This window comes from Castor canadensis, chromosome 16 (genome assembly GCF_047511655.1).
Source record: "Castor canadensis chromosome 16, mCasCan1.hap1v2, whole genome shotgun sequence".
Taxonomy (NCBI): Eukaryota; Metazoa; Chordata; class Mammalia; order Rodentia; family Castoridae; genus Castor; species Castor canadensis.
The window spans coordinates 30,326,044-30,345,241 of NC_133401.1; the positions used below are offsets into that span (position 1 = coordinate 30,326,044).

General features: G+C 42.9%; 2 pseudogenes; one reads left to right on the forward strand and one right to left on the reverse strand.

Moving 5' to 3' along the window:
• Positions 1–138: 138 nt before the first annotated feature.
• LOC141418138 (uncharacterized) overlaps positions 139–19,198 on the forward strand; it is a 29,392-nt pseudogene continuing 10,332 nt past the window's right edge.
• Positions 8,318–9,347, reverse strand: LOC109690665 (protein zyg-11 homolog A pseudogene; annotated as a pseudogene).

The following is a 19,198-nucleotide window of genomic DNA, read 5'->3' on the forward strand; positions in this document are numbered from 1 at the left end:
TGTCTCACAGCTGAATGATCTTAGCTATATTGTTAAATGGACAGTTTGTTTTGTCTTCTTTGGAGCAGTATCAGGGGCATGGCTTGGCAGTCAGGCTATTTTTATGCTATCTGTCCTTGCTTTTACTGGATAACATTAAGCAAATTCATATCTACTCTCCCTCTCTTTAATTTGGAGATGTATTCAGCCATGTTCCTCTGTTGTAAGTGGGACCTTGCTCATCCTATAGATAGATGACTGCCCATCTGTGGATTAGCCAATTCCAAGTGGTAGCAGACTCCCCTCAGAACATGCTGTTCACATGCAAACCAAGCAATCCATACCTATACCGTTCAACTGCATCCTTCAAGGCCATACTATGGGAGCCACTACTTCCTACCATAACTATCCCAAAGCCAGAAAAAAGTAACTAGGAGACCCCACTAAAATGAATTATTCAACCCCAAATTAGCCTAGCTTGCTTACTTGCCTTGACCATTACTTGATGCAAAAACACAAAGGACATTTCTCTTACTTCCTCTTCAATTCTGTTTGATCAACCCTGATGCTTCTCTACTTGATCCTGCATTGCAAGGTGTGTGCCCTTTCTTTTGGGAATGGTTACAAAGTAACTCTGCAATGGCAGTTTTCTCACTTTCGGCATCACCACTTGAATAATAAAATTGGCATTTCAAAAGAATCCACCAAAGCCATTAATGAGGTGATAAATTTTAAGAGTTTAGCAAAGCAGATCAGCTATTCACTTAATTTCCAAGGTGCAAAGTGTCAGTGAACCAAGGGAGACATGGTGGAGAGTGATGGATTGAGGAGGGGTTGATGCCCAGGAGGAGCTGTCCAAGGGAAGGTAGGGGTAACCAGAGATTTCATTGATAACTAACTTGGTAGGATTCCTGTGATCCCGGTGCCTGGGATTTTAGGAAGGTAGTTCCACATGCACTTCTCATTGCCTGACATTTCTGACAATGAATTGAGGGCCTGCAAATATGCCTTCAGATTTTATTTCTTGAGGTTTGAAGGAAGAAATGCCGATCTGTGTGCTGTCTCCGGAGCCGACATCATTTCCTTTCTGGTTTATCATCCCTTTCACAGGCATCCTCAACATTCTCCTTTCTTTATGCTTTAAGGAATCTAATTGTGTGATCTTTAAACGTGTTTGCTATTTTTGCTCATTGCTTGCTTCCCAGTACAATTACAGGGTTGAAGTACATCCCCCCACTTTTCTTCTCCCTTGTCTCGTGACTCCTGCAATTACCACACCGAAATTGTGCCTTGGATGTCATCAAAGCCACTTACAAGGCTTGGGGGTGTGGCTCAGTGGTAGAGCACACAGCCTGGCATGGATGCGGCCTTGTGTTTGAGCCCAAGCACCACAAAAACAACCCCCCTCCCACACACACAATGCTATTTCATTCGGATGAGCTGTTGGCATCCTGCGGTCCTGAGATATCCTATCTCACATGCATCACCCAAAGAAAAGCGGTAAGACGCGCTCCACCTGCGAGTTTGCACTCACGGCGAAGGGGGAATGCCTCCGCCCCAGCCCCCATTTTGGCCGGATGAGTAATGGACGGTTTGGACCCCCGCCTTATGCCCACTGTAAAAGTTGGCGCCCCTGAGGTGCATTTTACTCGGAAGATGCTCTTGGAAAGGTCTCCACAGTTACAAGGACATAAGAGGAAATATCTATCTGCGTCATCCAGCAGGCTTTGCTACTGGCCTCCGGGCCCATTCTGGGCCAATAACGGACCAGGAAGGTGTGTGTGTTACCTGTAGCCCATGCGGCGGAGGCGGGACTTCCGGCTTTTTGTTCCGTTAGGTCATCTTCCTGCGCCAGGCAACAGGCACACTAGAGTTTCCTGGACCAGGGCCTTGAGGACCATTAAGAGCTTGCTGGGCATGTTTACCGAGTCTCACAGTCTGTTTTCGCTAGCGGGGTGTCGCGTGTGGGCTCGATGGGGGCCTCTGCCTCCACACCCGCCCTGCGTGTCTACAGTCGCCCAGAGCTTTGGCGCGTTTTACACCTGGGAAGCTGAGGTGCGGAGCGCAAGCATTGGCCGAGGTCACCGGCCTGGTCCGCAGGGTCCAGCATGGCAGATCCAGAGCAGGTGAGGGAGCCAGTGGACCAGGGTACTGACTTCGCTGCATCTCTGCTAGTTCGAGGAGGCTGGAAGCCAAAAAAGCCACGTGGTTTTGATGCGAGTAATGTTGAGGGGAAATTATGAGCTGAGATAGGAGTCTCTGAGGCAGATTAGCAGGAAGCAACATTTATTGTGCCGGCACAGACCCAGTGGATTAGTGTCCAAAGGCTAAGCCCCAAGAACAAAGGTTTCTCACTTTATGTACCCGTGCAATCAGGTTACAGAAGCAAAAAGCAAAGCTCAACCCACATATGGCTGCATGTGACTTCATTGGCTATTTCATTTCCCTAGTGCTCTGTAACTATCATGTTTCAGTTCTTTTAAGTTTTGTCACTCTGCTTTGCCATCCCTTCCGCCTGTCTTGTCAGAACACTGTTTCTTTTCTTGTCTCTGCTTTCTTGCTACATTATTCTCCCTTTGATGCTCAGACCCACTCAGGGTCAAAGAACATCACCTTGATCTAGGGGTTTGTATTTCCATAGCATCATTACATGTGCAGCTGTTTCTTTTTTTTTTTTTTTTTAATAATGGCCTCTATAATAGTCTTGATAGACCATAGCACTACGGGAGCCAGACAGGGCAATATTAAGCATATTCCTAGGATTAGGCCTATTGCCCCTATCAGAGTTTTGAATCCACCTAAGGCAGAAAACCATCCTCCATACAGGTCATAGGGATTCCATCCTCTCCAAGTCTGGACAGGGACATGGGCAAGCTTTCTCATTTTGTTTGTGATCTCTTATGTGACCTTTTCTAAATCATCAATCTGTAAGCAGCAGTTGTTCAGGTTAAATTTTCTACACACCTCCCTCAGAGGCCAACAAATAGTCTAAAGCCGAGTGGTTCTGTGCATCTTAGTGCTTTGTTTTGCCAGAAAATTGAGAGCTCTTGTAGTTTTATTAGTTATAATTTTAACAACATCTTGTAGACTGATGATGTGGTTGAGCATATATGTAGGGGTGCAGTAGGCCCAGGCCCTGTCTTCTGCCCAGGTGGCAGGACCATCGTATTAGATAATTCATTCATCTTTTTAATTGCCAATTTGTAAGGCACCCCGTTTTTGTCTACTTAATCTTTTTTATGTATGGGAACTCCCAGTTTTTCATCTTGTGTGAGGGGAAGCAAGAAGAAAGATGGTCTGATTGAGCCTAGCACACAAGATCCAAACCAGCTGCTAGGTAGCACCATAATAAGCTTGCTTCCCACAGATCCAATACAGCCCCCTGGGTGCCTACCAATGTATGTTTGTGGTAAGATTGTTTCATGCTCTCTGGAGATTTTATGTATAGTAAAGACTATGGTGAGAATTATAGCAACAGATACATACAAGGGGTGACAGTGCATCACAGTGAGATAACTGGTATAAAAACAGTCCTGTTGTCCCATTGGAGAGTTGATTCCTCAAGCTTGTGTCATACATAGACTAGTCAGCTTCCAAGGTGTGATTAGAGCAGAGCTGATGTCCTGCCATTCTTGGTCCCCTGTTGTTTCCTGGGAAGTGGAGTCCTGCTGGGGTAGAAAACTCAAGTTCCAGAGGTTGATCCTACATGGTGAAGCTGGATCAGGGATGCAGTCCCATTCAAGAGAAGCTGGTTTGACTTGTCTGTGGTGGATCTAAGGAGCAATCTCTGCCACTTAACTGTGGTGGAAGTAGATAAAATAAGAACAAAAGAGCATCTCCCAATGGGGTTTTAGTAGGTGGACATTTTATATATTTTTTTTATCTAGACATTGTCTTTTTTTTTTAACGGAGTAGAATTACCATGGCAACAATATATTATCAGTATATATATCCAAAAAACACATTGTTTTTTAAATAAGTTAAAACCACCATCTTTAAGTATCAAAGGACATGTTCAGAGCCAGTAATGATAGTTATTTTGTTTCTATTTAAGTAGTTTGTGTTTAGAAGGGCCTTAATGCCAGATAGCCATACATGCATAAGAACCATTTCTTTAATCCTCTCAGCCTTGGTTATTTTTGAGAGGTCTGGCACCAGTGACTCCATTGGAACTTTGATGGCATTCCTCCCTTTGTCTCCAAACTGCTTGTCTCTGAGCACTCTATTTTGAAGATCTGTCTTTCATCCAAGTACTAACCAGTTCCGACCCTGCTTAGCTTCCAAGGCCAGACGAGATAGGGCACATTCAAGGTGGTAGGGACATAGACTGAAGATCTTTCTTGATTGGTCATTCTTTCCTGGATTTTGTTTGTTTGGTTGGTTTTGGTCCCAAGTTAGGGGGTGGGGGGGAATAATGAGCAGATTAGGCTGGAGTCAGTGCCAAGTAGACCCTTTTGGCCAAATTTAAGCAACAAAGAGGCTTAGAAGGAGTGGCTCTTAGGCAGTGGGCTTCTAGATAAGGACAATACAAAACAAAATCTAACTAAGGCAGACATCTAAAAAAGCTAACCTGGTTGACACATAAGTAGTTATTAGAGTCATTTTTTATGGACTTGATTGTAAATGTCCCAGGAGGATAAGAACTGTAATGACAAAAACTTAAGAGCGATGGTTAAAATTTGAATGGACAATTTAGCAACTAACAGAACAGTATATCAGTACCACTAACTTTTTTTTTTACCATGTTTATCTAAATTTTGTATTTTAGAAAGCTTGATATACTTGAAAAACATAACTATAGGAACCAGCAACAGCATCACAACTTTATAGAGGTTATATATACATATTAGTTTAGTTGTTCTTGAAGTAAAATCTTAGATTTTTATCAGTTGGGGAGAAAAACAGTGTCAGTGACCCCAAATAGCCTAGTCACAGACATATATAGGTCACCAACTGTATTAGAATCACCCAAGACAACAGTTGTTTAACCATGAGGTTATCTAGAAAGTTTTTTATAAACTGTTAGAAAATAAGAGGCATGGAAGAGGCAGAGAGACAGGTCAAACACCAGTTTAGGGTTTATTGTTTAGGCAGGAGCCCTTGCAGGGAGACTCCAGCAAGAGAGCTAGAGCCCATTGCTATACACAGGCTTGGGCTAGATACAGGGGGCTAGTGGAAAAGTACCAGGAGGGTCACTAAGGGATACTGTTGCTGGGCAACCAAGAAAAATAAGTTGCAATTAGGTCACTGTCTGCCCAAAGGTCCTTGGCATCTATCCAGGGAGGTAAAGGTAAGCCATCTGCAAGGGAGAGTGGGTCTAGTCCTAATGTGTCTGTCCTTATTGTTAACCCCAACATAAACCAACTCCTAAATGAACATGACTCAGTTACCTTAGTAGTTAAAACCCTGACAAAAATCACCAGAGAACACAGGTAAATATTTATGGGGACTAAGTGTGGAATTAGGAAATATAGTGGCCAAGAATGATGGCTCAGATGTTGATAAGGGATCACATCCCAGATTGTTGACATTTACATATGGCTCATGACATACAACAGGATCCCACCATAAACCTGTAGTCAATGGAGCCCCCTAAAATAATAAGCTCAATCTGGCTATTACAGGGCAAAAATTCCCTCCATCCAACATGTGGAAGGAGTAGGACTAACATCTCCACTCTGTTGAGTCTATTAAAAATTGGAGGTCTTGACTTTCAGTATAGTGCTCCTTTTTGAGTTATTTATTTATTTATTTGTTTATTATCCTGTCTGGAGGGTGTACTTTGGCTTTGTTTTACGTAAGCAAATCTGTCTTAATCTTTATATCAGTGCAGCAGCACTCCCTGTGCTCAGCTGCCTCTTTGTCTTTTTTGTGTTTTAATAAACTCTTGTTGTCTTGACAAGTTTGTGATTAACCTATAGCACCAAAAATTTTGGACACCTATCTCGATAAAGGAAAAACCATTTTTGACACAATTTTTTGTAAATGTTATTAAGAACAATACAATATTTAAAAGATAACCTTGTTATGAGCTTAGAGAATTTTTAGTTTAATATCAGTACATTAAATTTTGACCTTACAAAACCTTTAATGTAACTCTTAGATTTTAGTTAACTTAATCACTTACATAAGCATCTATATCTTTATATCCCCCTCTGGTGGAGCTTGTCATTATCTTTTTTTTTTTAATCTAAAGGTATTATTATTATTCTTTTTACCTTTTATTTTTTTAAAACCATATCCTTAATATCTTTTATATAGTTCTGTTATTTGTTGAAAATAACTCATAAAATCTTTTAACTTAGAGCCTTACTTACATTTGCATGGAGAAACAAGAAAGAAAGCAACCTTGAAATTGTTTTTGTATAAAAGCAATTTATAGAAAGCTCATTTGTTAATAGACCCATGTATTATAAGGGAGAATTTAATTCCAGATTGTATTTATGGCAGAATGAAACATGCAAAGATCATTTCTTTACCCAAATACCAAGGTTTTTGTTGCAGGCTGTGCTCCCCCCTACTTTTTTTCTCTGTCCTCTGGTCTGAGCTGGAGTGTTAACCCCTGAATGCCTGGATCTTAGCGAGACCTGATTGAAATAAGTTTAATAACCTGTTTCCTGATTGAAATAAGTTTAATAACCTGTTTTCTTTAAAATAGCAATAGAACAGAGTAATAATTTTTACATTGACTGTATAATAAGAACTGTTTTCAAGATGTTTGTTTATATATATACACACACTGTGAGCATACCATTAGATGGATGCATAAGCTGACCAGCCATTAGCAAGGGAAACATAAGCATCTCATGACTGTCTCAATAACAGTCCAAGGTTACTGCACCAGCCTTTGGAACAGTTTTTTTTTTACTAGCAGTGGTCAAAGTTGCTTTTTTTTTTTTTACCCTTGTAGTTAGGTTCTCCCTGTTTATGCTCCATAGAAGTAAAGGTGCCAGCAAATTTAGTATTTGTGTCATATTTTAATAATCCTAAATTGTTTTCTATTTACTTTTAATTTTTTTATTTTTATTTTTTTTATATTCCTGAATATATTTATTTAAATGTACATAGGCTTTTAAAGTAACACCATGAAAACAGGGTACCAGTGGCTCACACATGTAATCCTAGCTATTTGTGAGGCTGAGATCAGAAGGATCTTGGTTCAAAGCCAGCCTGGGCAAACAGTTTGTCGAGACCTCATCTCCAAAATAACAAGACCCAAATGGACTGGAGGTGGCTCAAGTGGTAGAGTGCCTGATTTGCAAGAGTACAAATCCTGGGTTCAAACTCCAATCCCACCAAAAAATATATATATTTATAATAATAAAGTAACACCATGAGAAGTTATAAACTTATCTCAGAAATGGTCAAAATTTTTTTGTGGCACGGAGTTCAAACTCAGGGCCTTGCCCATGCCAGGCAAATGCTCTACCACTGATCATCTCTACCGCCACTCCCAGTCCCTCAAATGCTGTTGTTCTTAAATGCTCTTTTTTTTTAAATTAATTCTTTTTTCAATACTAGGTTGCTACCACTTGAGTCAAAACCCTGGTCATTCAGTGCTTTTTAAAAAATTGCTTTTGGTGCTGGGGATGCAGCTCAGTGGTAGAACACCAGAACACTCCCTGTGTTTGATCCTCAGCACTTAATAAAAAGCAAACTGCTTTTTTTGTGGAGCAGCTAGCTGGACTAACTCTCCTGCACACCCCCACCTCCACCCTGTGTTACAACATTAGGCCCAATAAAAGGCTTCTCTTGTATGGTCTTAAAATAAAAAAAAATTTTTTTTAAACTGCCTTTTGTCTACCTTAGCCAAACTAATGATCTACCTCATCAACTATATTCAGCTCTTTTTTTTTTTTTTTTTTGGTGGCACTAAGTTTGGACTCAGGTCCCCACACTTGCTAGGCAGGCGCTTTTACTACTTAGCTACTCCACCACCCCTGTAATTCAGCTCTTAACAGAGGTAAACAGCCTAAAGTTTTAGAGTTACAAAGACTTGGATACAGGAGCTAGCTTGACCATTCAGCAGTGGGGTAAGTAGCCAAATCCCCCTGAACATCCCATCCCTGTCGTCATTTATAAAATGGGAGAGAGGACTATGGCATCTGGCACATAGGAGGCAATGCGTAAGTGGCTGTAATTATCATTATCAAGCTAGATTAGAAGGCCTGGAGGCTGCAACCATATCTTAAAGTTATTCTCTCACAACCTGCCACATAGCTGCACAATAATTATAAGCTGCTAAATTATAAAAGACATTTTATCTAGCTCTGGAACTTTAACACCTAGTACAGATTCTGGTGTGCAGCAAAAACTTTTATGTTCCAAACAAATGAACTTATTTTAGATAAGAACACACCCTCAAGCCTTGCTTTGTAGTATAGAAATCAGAATAACCAGCATCCGTAGCCAAGAGTCCCACAAACTGCATTGCAGGCCGCTGTCGAATAAATAGTTCTACAGCTCCATCGGTGACACAACTGCCCCCAGAAATATCCAGGGATACAATATTAGGCAGGATGTCCTTCTGCTGCAGCACATGAAAGGCTAGGTCTGATTTGAGCTGCCTGTGATCAGAAATATCAAGGTAAAGCAGACCTTGTAGTTCTCTGATGACTGCAACAATTTGTGGTTTGGTCATGGTCAGACATTTTAGATAGTGCATTGTCAGAGACTTGAGTCTATGCTTACAGGTAAGGAGTGGAGAGATGTTAGTGACCAGAGTATTGGAGATATCCAAGTTTTCCAGGTTTGGTAACTGAGAAACATTAGCCAGGTCTTCACTATAAAAACAAACATTAAAAACGCTTAAAGTGCAAAGACTGGTGAGCTGACCAAAGGACAGTAATCTTGAATCCCGAGGGACATTTGTTGAGTCTAACACGAGAGACCGTAAGTTTTGCCGGATCCAGCTATTGCTGCAGAGTGCACTTAAGATGTCTGGGACTGGAAGGTCTGAATGCACTGCAGTGGCATCCACTTCGATGAGCTTATGATGGCAGAAGGCTTTCATGAATGCAGCTGCTGAGAGTTTAGCTTTTTGGATATTGACCAGCTTCAAGTTCATTTGGTTGCCTTGGAAAATGCTTGCTGTTCTATCAGTCAGCTTGCCTTGCCAAGCCATCATCCTGAGGAATCCATCAGCTATTTCCCAAGGGAAACTCCAATGCTCCCGAAGACACAGCGTTCCATCAGTTCTTTCAGAACACAATTTCTCCAGGTTAGCAATCAAGACACTAAGACAGATGTTGACCAAAGAGTAGGGTGATGCCTCCTCCTGCACCACGCAGTAGCCCAGAGCATCCTTCTGGGCGTCGGGGGGGGACCAGGGTCCGTGGTAAGACCCCGGGGTGCAAGAAGTGGACCATAGCGACCCCACCCACGGGGTGACCCTACTTTTTATTTTTAAGACATTAAAAACCAACTGAAGGAGTGTATTAAACCTTCTATCCTTTTTTGTTTCCAAACATTTTATGACATTTCCTTTTTTTCTTTCTTTCTTTTCTGTTTTTTCCTTCTCTCACTGTCCTGACTTTATCCATGAAGACCTAATCCCAATTTTGTTTCCATTCCTCCATTTTCCCCTCTCTATATTCACAACTCTTTTGCAACATTCCTTTTCTTTTAAGTCAGACCAGATCTTATGTGTCAGTGCAAGTCTTTCCTTCATGTGTTAATTTTTGTAAGAGCTCAGTTAGTGCTGAACCTCAATCCTCCTTCAGGATGCCCATTTTGGGTGAAGATGTGCGAACTGGGGCACCAAAGCTATCCATCAAGACTGAAAGACTGATATTTCTTTTGTCTGCCCAGTAAATTTGTACCTGAATTTAAATAAACAACAGAGTCTGGTTTTTGAAGATCAGTTTTAGCCTCTTGGCTTTTCTCATTCTCCTGGGTGTTAGGGTTTTGGTTTTTTGTTTTGTTTTTACAATTCTATTTGAACTTTATTAATCACAGTTTTATCTAGTGACCCTTCCAGGGGCCATCCTACACCAAAAGCAGGCCAATTTACTTTACAAAGGATGTTTAGCTTGTTAGGAGTTAATTTAACTCCATAGTCTCCATTAAATCCTTTTTAAAGTTATTAATCATATGCTCCAAGGGAGGGTTTTTACTCTGATTTCCACCTATCTCCTCCTGTTACCAGATGGCAAGACAGACACAGAGGAGGAGGGGTTTTCGAAAAGCACTCACTTTGTCCCTCTCCTGCCACTCCCCTCTCAGGGACTTAGGTGATTCTTTGGCTCTAGTGAGTCCATATAAACCCCGGACCAGAGGCCCCATTGGGGCTCACCCTTGACCTTATGAGTTCACCATGGAACCGAGGATCAGGAATTCTCACTCACTTTGCAGCTGGGCTGCGTCTGAGCCTTGCACTTTTATACACTCTTATACGGCACAATACTTCCATCCCACTCCTTAAACCAGAGAGACATGGTTTCACCCCAGCAGGCAGTTACTAGTGGTCTCTTGGAGGTGATCAGACTCCCCTTCTGCCTTCTGAGGCAGGCCTGAATTTGAACCCAGGTTCTTACCAGTACAAAGAGCAGTGCTCCTAAGTTGGTTCCCTCTCCTCAGTGGGTTCCTTTGTGCATCCAAGGCCTTAACGCCAACTCGCCGGAAGGATGAATACTGCAGATCAAGCTGTCCATTGGCACCTGGTGGGATCTCCACCCAGCGGTCCGGGGGATGCACCCTGGTGACAAGGGAGGTGATAACTCACTGTCTGCCATAATCCCGGCAAGTCCCCAGATAATGTTGTGGGAAATTATAAGCTGAGATATGAGTCTCTGAGGCAGATTAGCAGGAAGCAACATTTATTGTGCCAGCATAGACCCAGTGAACTCGTGTCCAAAGGCTGAGCCCTGAGAACAAAGGGGTCTCACCTTATATACCCTTGCAAGCAGGTTACAGAAGCAAAAAGCAAAGCTCAACCCACATATGGCTGCATGTGACTTCATTGGCTATTTCATTTCCCTAGTGCTATTTGACCTTCATGTTTCAATTCTTTAAGTTTTATCTCTCTGCTTTGCCATCCCCTCCCCCAGTCTTGTCAGAACACCAGCCTCTCTGTTTCTTTTCTGGCCTCCCCTTTCTTGCTATAGTTTCTATCTTTGGTTATCATTTATAATGAATGGCAGTGGCCCAGTACTACAGCAGTGTGGTTGAAGGATGGACAAAGTCTTCTGAGGTCACCCAGCACAGCTTCTTACCCCATCCGCCCTGGCTGACCACCTCTGGCCTTGTCCCCTTGCGTTTTAACTGTAGCTTATTGCTCCTGAGAGGCCCAAACCTCACTGTGCAGAGATTTTTCCTCTTTGCAGACTTTGTCCTTGCATATAGTGTCCACTTTCCTGAGGTCACTGCCCCTAGATCTCCATCCAGCATCCTCGTGGTCTCTGCTGAGATCTGTTTGGAGAGGCCTTTCCTAGCCGTTCTGGCTGAGTGGCACCTTCCATGCCCATCAGGGTCACATTTTTGTGTAGGGAGTCTAGAAAATAAAGGAGGCTTTTAAGGGTAAGGAAGAGTAATCAGAGTGTTTGATTAAAGTACAATATATTTACAGGTAAAATACTAAGGGAAAACCCCTCTGAACAACAGGTGGATACTTACACAATGTGAAACAGGTCATGTTAAGGGAAGGACACTAGGGGGAGGGAAGGGTAAATGAAGAGGGTAAAAGAGGGTGAATATGGGTGATGGGCTTTTTATACACATATGAACATGGAACATTGAAACCTATCGAAGTCATTTTTAGAAGGGGGCAGGAGAAGAGGAAAAATAATAGAGGGGATGAACCAAACCAGAGTACCATATACATGTATATGGAAATGTCACAACACCCACCATAACTATTATATATTAATAAAGATGTTTTAAAAAGACATGAGCCTTGGCTGGTGGAGTGGTTCAAATGGTAAAGTGCCTGCCAGGCAAATGTGAGGCCCTGAGGTCAAACCCCAGTCCTGCCAAAAAAAGAAAAAAAAAAAGGGAAACATGTATAAGACTGGTGTCATGTATCTCAGTTGTAGAGTGTGCATTTAGTATGCAGGAAGCATATATATATATATATATATATATATATATATATATATATATATATATATATATACATATATAAACACAATAGCTGGTCTTAATTGATTTCTTGCTGTGAGTTGGTAAACATGGGTTGGTAGAGATTTTGTATAAACTTATTTAATGCTCAGCTTCCTAGAGTTAGATTCTGTTATCACTGTTTTACACAAGACAATCTTGAGGCACACAGAGGTTCAATTACCTGTCCCAGAGAACTATTACTCTTTAAGTATCAGAATCTGAACATCACTGTGCTGCTTATCACAGCCCGTGTTTTACTCTTTTCTCAGCACAGACAAGCATGCCTCCTTCCACAGTGTAGTCTTATGCATGTGGGGTCATGGCATATGAGGAAGAGGAACAGTGTAGATATATGAAAGGTGTATAGTTTAAAAGGCATCCTCCAGAGGTCCTGTGTGGTTGCCCTCCTGCCTGCTCACACATATCATGGGAGGGTAAGATGTGATTCTTTTGGGCAGGGGGGCAGTGCTGGGTATTGTGGCTAGTGCCCATGTTCCAAGCTACTTGGTAGGTAGAGATCTAGAGGATATTACTTTGAGCCAGCCAGGAGGAAACGTTAGTGAAACCCCATCTCAACAAAACAAGCCCATTGTGGTGGTTCATGTCCATAATCCCAGCTACACAGTAGGAGTAGATAAGAACATTGCAGTCCAAGCTGACACAGGCAAAAATGAGACCCGCCATAAAAAGTAAAAAGGCTCAAGAGGCCTGCCTAGCAAGTACAAGGCCCTGAGTTCAAACCCTAGGACTGCTCCTCCCCTCCCTCTCAAGAGGATGTGATCATTTATGGATGTTCTGTCCCACTTATCTGGGGTAGACATCGTGGCCAGTCAAGGGCCCATGTTCTGATGGCCACAGCTTGCTGTGTCCTTTGTGACTGTTCCTATTCCAGCAGTGCCTTGGCCTCAGATAGGTGCTTGCAAGGTTCAAGTAGGAAAAGATGTGATTGCTCATTGTGGATCTCTTGGGCATCTCTAAGGTCCAGAAGACCTTGGGAGCTGGTCCAGGCCTTGCCATTTCCCAGGCAGATGCCACCACCTCAGGTGACGCTTCTGTGAGGTGAAGTGGTCCGCCCCTGACCACAGAAATACTTTTAGAAATAGCTGAAATGAATGTAACATTAAAACTTATTTGAAGTTATTTACATCCTCATTAACATGTACTGTTTGCTAACAAACAAGTGCCATGGATGCATTTAGACTTAGGCCAAAGGGACCTGGGTCTAGATACATGCCTGTGCTCATCAGTCAGAGTTTGGGTGAACTGATAGAGCTTTCTGGACTTCTGGTCTCTGAGTTTGAAATGTAAATGATGATAGGGTTGACCAAGGGCTGTGCCCATCACCCATATTTTTTGTGTAGGCCTTCAAGCTTTCAAAGAAGATGCTCTACCTCTTGAGCCACATCTCCAGTCCCAGCCATCACCCATAACTTTTTTTATGAACTTCTTTTCTTAATTTGTGTGACTGTTTATAGTGGAGTAGAAAATACTGTATTGATCTGGGAATAGAGGTTCAGACAAATAAGGTCCCTATGGTCAAAGAGCAAGCAAATGTTGATTTTTGGAGTTAGTTTTTAACCCCAGAGGTCTAGTTCCTGAGCTGGCAACATCTAGCCTCTTTACCATGGCAAATAAAGTCCTCAGCACAATCCAAGCACAGTGAGGACCAGGTGTTGGTGCTGTTATTATTGGTGTCCTCTTTTTTGTTGTTAGTCTTTCCTGTTCGTCCGAAGTCCCAGGGCCTTGCTCTTTGTGCCTCACAATCCACTCAGGATTATCTTAACATTGTGACTCTCCAGTGTCTTCGTGCTAGGAGGCTTCTCTTCTTTCTGCTGCTGTAATGTGCCCAAGGCAGAGGTAGATCTCCCCTTCAATCTTATCACAGAGTTGGGCCCTCTGCAGGTGTTTGGTGATTTTGCATCTTTTGCCATGTTCAACTAAGAGGTTCTAATACTATCCAGCAGTCCCAAGGCAAATCCTACTGTCTGTTTCACTTTTCAGATGTCTTTGACCTTCAAAGATGTAGCTGTTACCTTTATCCCAGAGGAGCGGAGGTTGTTAAACTTGACCAGAGGACCTTGTACTGGAAGGTGATGCCAGAGACCTTGGGGCTTCAGATGTCCCTGGGTAAGGCCTCTCCTCTCTGCCATGTGCATCCCTGGTGGACTTCCTCCCTCTATCCTGTGGCTCCAGGCCTGGCTGCTTTAGATGGACCCAGGGTTTGCCCTCCTTGCTGTCCATAGCATTTGTTTCCACTCAGCTCTTTTTTTCTTGATTTCCTTGCATCTCATTTAGCAAGGGTTGGGAGAGACACAGTCTGTTTTGAGCACAGTCAAAGGAGAGGTATGTGTTGGAAGGAAGTGAGGGTGTTTTGCAGAAGCCAAAGGCAGCATTCCCAGTCAGGTCCCTTGAGGAGCTGCTAAAGTGCCTGGGAAGAAGCTTGATTGCCCTCTGGCTCTGGGTCTGTTGTCTTGGCTTCTCTCTGTGGGCCTTCTCCTGTCACTGTCTTTGCATAATGGCTTTTATTGCTTACTGTTTTGTGATAGGAAGTGGTCACAAAGTAAGCCAACACATTCCTCCTCTCTTTCTGCATGTTTTTTGTGTGTGGGGGTGGTTCAATATAATGGGGTTTAAACTCAGCACTTTGTTCTTGCTAGGCAGGTGCTCTTCCACTTGAGCCATGCCCCCAGCCCTTTTGAAATGTCAGTGTTGTTGTTCTGTTCACACTGCATTTGTTTAATTCTTCTTGAATGCCCATCATTCTTGGAAGTATGGAGAATAAGGCCATTACAGTGAGTCTCTCATAAAGTTTTTTTTTTTTTGGTGGGACTGCGGTTTGAACTCAGGTCTTTGCACTTGCAAAGTAGGCACTCTACCACTTGAGCAACACCTCCAGTCCACTTTGCTTTGATTATTGTGGAGATGGGGTCTCAAAAACTGTTTGCCTGGGCTGGCTACAAACCGTGATCCTCCTGGTTTCAGCCTCTCAAGTAACTGGGATTATAGGTGTGAGCCACCGCTGTCTGACTTTTTTTGCTTATTTGTTTGTTTGTTTGGTTGGTTCGGTGGCAATGGAGTTTGAACTCAGGGCCTCACACATGCTAGGCAAGTGCTATACTGCTTGAGCTACTTCACCAGCCCTTTTTTGTGACAAGGTCTAGCTATGTAGCTCAGTCTGGCTTTAAAATCAAAATTAATCCAGTTGGCCTTGAACTATGATCCTCATGCCTTAACCTCCCAAGTACTGTTTTACAGGTGTGTGCCACAACACCCAGCCCTCTTAAAGGTTAGTTCATTCAGCATGAAAGATGCACCTTCATTGTGAGATGCTGTCCTTTGCATTACTTGATGGTAAAGTACCCTCTGTTGGGAAGTGTTGATAATAACAGATGATATTTGGTATTTATGCAAATGTCTGTATGTGCTCAAATCACTAGGTGAGAGTCATCTACAATTTTTTTTATTTTTCATGAAATATTAAAGAAGTCTGGAGTCACTGAGTGTGCCCCTCATTCTGGCCTGAGGAATGAGTGCTCCTGTTTATGTCCCCCTCTCACCTCCACAGCTCATTTGGTCTGAGGCTGTTGGCCCTACACACATGTGCTTGCCTTTTGCTTACTTTTGTACTGGGAGACCGGGGTCAGGTGCCAGCCCTTGATGTCCTGTCCTGGCTGTGGTGTTTATGAGCTGTGTATTCTTGCGCGAATTACTGTGCCTCAGTTGTCTCATGGCTAAACTGGGCTAACAGTTTCACTGGGCTAAGATAAGGGTGCAAGCCTCAGTACAGTGCTTAGTGACACCAGCTGTGGGAGGTTAGTAATTGGGGTCCCGGTTGCTGTCACTAATTTTACTGATACCATAGTCACCATTGTCATGATCATCTTCTTTGTTGGAGTTGGCATTTTCAGGAACAATGTTGTGCAGCTTTGTGGTTAAATCGGCCAGGTGCTGGAGATGACTGAGGCCTGGCCAATCTTGCCTGGCCAGTCACCATTTCCCTGGTTAGGACAAATTACTTTGTCTGCCTGAGCCTTGTTTTCTTCGTGTACAAAACAGTGTTGATCATGTATACAATTCACGTGGGTGCTGTGAGAAATTCTTAAAATAAAAAAAGTTTTCATGCAAGGGCCACAGGATGAGCAGTATAACATTTTGTTTAGCACCAAAAAAAAAAAATGAAAAGACATATTTTAGATGTTATTTCTTTCCTTTTTCTTTCTTTCCTTCCTTTCTTCCTTCCTTTCCTCCTTCCTTCCTTCCTTCTTTCTTTCCTGTTCTTTTTTTTTTTGAGAGTTTTTCTTAGAGAGTGTTGTGTTGTTGTGGTTTGGCCCAGTGTGGCTTTGGACCTTGGTTCTCCTACCTCCACCTCCCAAGTAGTTGGAATTACAGCCATGCACCACCACACTCAGCATGTTATTTCTTTTCTAAATTAATGCATAGGTTTAATTCAAATTTACAAAGCACAATGCATTTAAATAGCTTGACACAGTGCTTGGTATATAACTATACCATGTATATATAATGACTAGGTTGCAGATTGAGTGAGTACTCAAGAGCTACATCAGCAAACTCTTCTCAGAAAGTGAGGGTTTTTTTTTTGAGTCTCAAAATGTTAAGAGTTAGCTCAAAGAAGCAAGGTAGAGGTAGTGACAGCATTTCAGGTAGAAGGACTGGAAAGGACTGAGGTAGTGCAGGGTGACCCTGAAGGAAGGGATGGTTTGCCCTTTTCACTGACTGATCATTGTTTCCTGAGCCAGGCACGTAGCAGACATGAATGACCTCTTGCCTAGTGACAACTGATGAGTTCTGCTTGATGTTTTGGGATTTTCCAGGTAAGTCTTGGTGCCTCTGCAGAGTCCCATGTGTTTGATCCCTGCAAATCTGTCCAGTAGACTACCTGTGATAACCTCAGTGTTCACCCTGTAAGAAATTTGTTATCTCATCTCATAAGGTTCCTGGGGAGGGATTGTGGGTGCCCACCCAGTTGACTGGGATTTTGTTCTGTTTTTGCTTCCTGTCCTCAGTCTAAGTCTTTAGGCAGGAATTCTTGCAGAAGTCCCAGAGTGATGCAGGACAGCAGGAGTAGATGACTTTCTCATCCAGCCCTTCCTGGAATGTAGGCTTTCTCTTTAGTCTGAGTGGCTGGAGTAGGTCACCTGCCTACCTCAGACAACTGATCATCAGTGAATGCCATTACAAGATGAGGGAGATCAGGGCTTTTCCACCTTTTGAGGGGCTATGGTCACCTGGGAGTGTTTAAAATCTGATGCCCAGGCCTTACCTCAGACATTTTGTTTCAAGTGGTCTGAGTGGCAACTAGGTGTCCCTGTGACTTGGAGTAATTGGAAAATATTTATGTCTGAACAGTGTTGAGATTCTATAAGGTGGAGATCAAAGAGAATGGGGTCTGTCTGTGCAGCCAGTTCTCCTGTCTACAATATTAGGGAACCAATAATGGTATTTTAAAGTTGGTTTCCAGGTTTCAATTCAGTATTTTGTCTATTCGGATAGGAGTAGCCTCATTTCAAGTCTCATCCCCATCCTAAAGTTCCAGGCTAAATTGAGAGGATTTTTCCTCCCACCCAATCCCCTCGTTCTCCTTTGTTCTCATGCACAGGATGTTCTTCCTCAAAATCAGAGCTGATCTACCAGTTGAGGCACAGCCAGGAGTTATGGTTGGCAGAGAAGGACCTCTCCCAACACTCCTGTCCAGGTCAGTGCCAACAGCTGGGTGGGTGGAGGACATGGCAGCTTGCACACTCAGAGGTAACCACTGACTCTGAACTTTGTGGGAATCACCTTTCATGCCTTCTCTGGGGCCTTGGGATCCACTGAGGCATTTAACCTATGGTCCCTCTGTTCTCCACACTGCCCAGTCCCATCACAAGCTCTGTGGGGTTTGTGAGGCACAGGGTATGACTCAGACTCTTGGCTCTAGCTACTTAGGCTTAACAAGCAGCTTTGACACAAAAGAGCTTATGAATCTGGGAAAATACCATGATTACACTGTGCCATGTACATACGTTCCACTCAGGAAAATCCAGCTCTTCTAACAAGTGTACCCCAAAATCTTACTAGCTCAGAAGATAAAGGCTATTTTTCTCACACCAGAGACCATGTGGGTCAGTGGGATCTCTGTGCCACACAGTTAGTCATGAGCCCAGCTGCCTTCTATTCACAGCATGAGAGACTAATGTTTCCGTGGCATCCTCCCGCTGTAGAGGGAAAGGAGGAAGGGATGCTGTCACACTATCTTCCTCACACAATACTTCCCCTCATAATTCAGAGAAGACATTTGAAAGACTTGTGTTCACAGGGCTTGGAAACGTGGTCAAGTGTATCTCCAAAGATGAGAGCAGATGATGTGGTGAACATTTACGCAGTCCACTACACCAGTCTGTTTCTAAGGAATTGTGGTAATAGTTTGTGTATCGTTGTGTGTTTGAGAATGTGATAGATTATGTGGGAAACTGCTGCACACTGCCTGTCAATAATAAGTAGCTCAGGGAGAGTAAGCGTCAGCATTATTCATGCCATTATTAGTCCTAATGAATATGGTAATATCTGTGTTTCCTTCTGAACTGTAACGAAACAGGCCTTTCAAAGTATACTCTGCATTCTACCCTTTCCTACCCCAACCCATCTATCTTTTGAATGTCAGTCAGACTCAGAAGCGCCCCTTTCCTTGTCTTTCTGCTCCTCCTCTTTTGTAGTTTCACAGTGACATTTGGTTTTCTCTGACCTACGTCTAGCTGCTGAGAGCACTGCAGCTATCATGTGTGTTTATTGGTGCCATCATAGAGTCATGCTGTCTCTTCCTCTTGTGGTCTCTTTCTCTGCCCAGGTAGCTGTTGGCACCAACCTCGACAAAGCATTGGGAAAGATCCTTCTTCACCATCCATACTCCTGGATGTGCTACAGCTGATAGATCATCTCTGATTTTGATAAAGAACAGCTTGCATGTAGAGAACAGAAAAGGACACAAGGATTTTGTTGGGAAGATCATCAATCTAGCCTGGAGCTTTAGGAAAGGGATGAGATTATATAAGGACTTTAGTTGAACCAGTATTGATTTGCTAGCAAACAAGATTATCTCATTTAATAATAAAAAATTGTGTAT